Source organism: Atta colombica, unplaced genomic scaffold (genome assembly GCF_001594045.1).
Source record: "Atta colombica isolate Treedump-2 unplaced genomic scaffold, Acol1.0 scaffold106, whole genome shotgun sequence".
Classification (NCBI taxonomy): domain Eukaryota; kingdom Metazoa; phylum Arthropoda; class Insecta; order Hymenoptera; family Formicidae; genus Atta; species Atta colombica.
The window spans coordinates 807,168-807,818 of record NW_017259191.1 but is presented as its reverse complement, the minus strand read 5'-3'; positions in this window follow the sequence as shown (position 1 = coordinate 807,818).

Below are 651 nucleotides of genomic sequence, written 5' to 3'. Positions count from 1 at the left end.
ATATATATATATATATATTCGATTACTCGATCCATATCTTAATGCTTATAATTGAAATTTACGATTGAATGAAAGAAAGCCTTATACATTGCTTATATATACTGTTAGATCGGACATGTCGCGACTTTTACAAAAAGGTTAACGTTTCGGATATATATATATATATCGGATTTATATATACGTTTATACGTACATACGTTTATACATACGTTCATATATATATGTTCATATATACATTTATATGTGCATACATATATGTTCATACATGTATGTTCATACATATATGTTCATATGTACATACGTACATACATACGTTTATACATATGTTCAAACGTACGAATACATGTATTACAAAGGAAGGAAAAAAAACGTAATAAATACGTTAACATATTTTTATTAAAAAATTCTTTTGCAACCACCAATTATATATTTTTAATACATTTTGTAACGCATAGTTCTTAATATGTTGTTCATATCGCATAGTATTAGTAATATCCGGATTAGTTAAAGATTCCACGTCTTCGTAAACTGCATCCAAGGTCTCGATACATACGTTCTCATCGCAAGAAGCAAGTTTCATAGTCACATTCTCGTGTCCCTTGATGCATACGATAGTATCTTTTAATTCAATCAAGCGTTTTGCGTCGTATG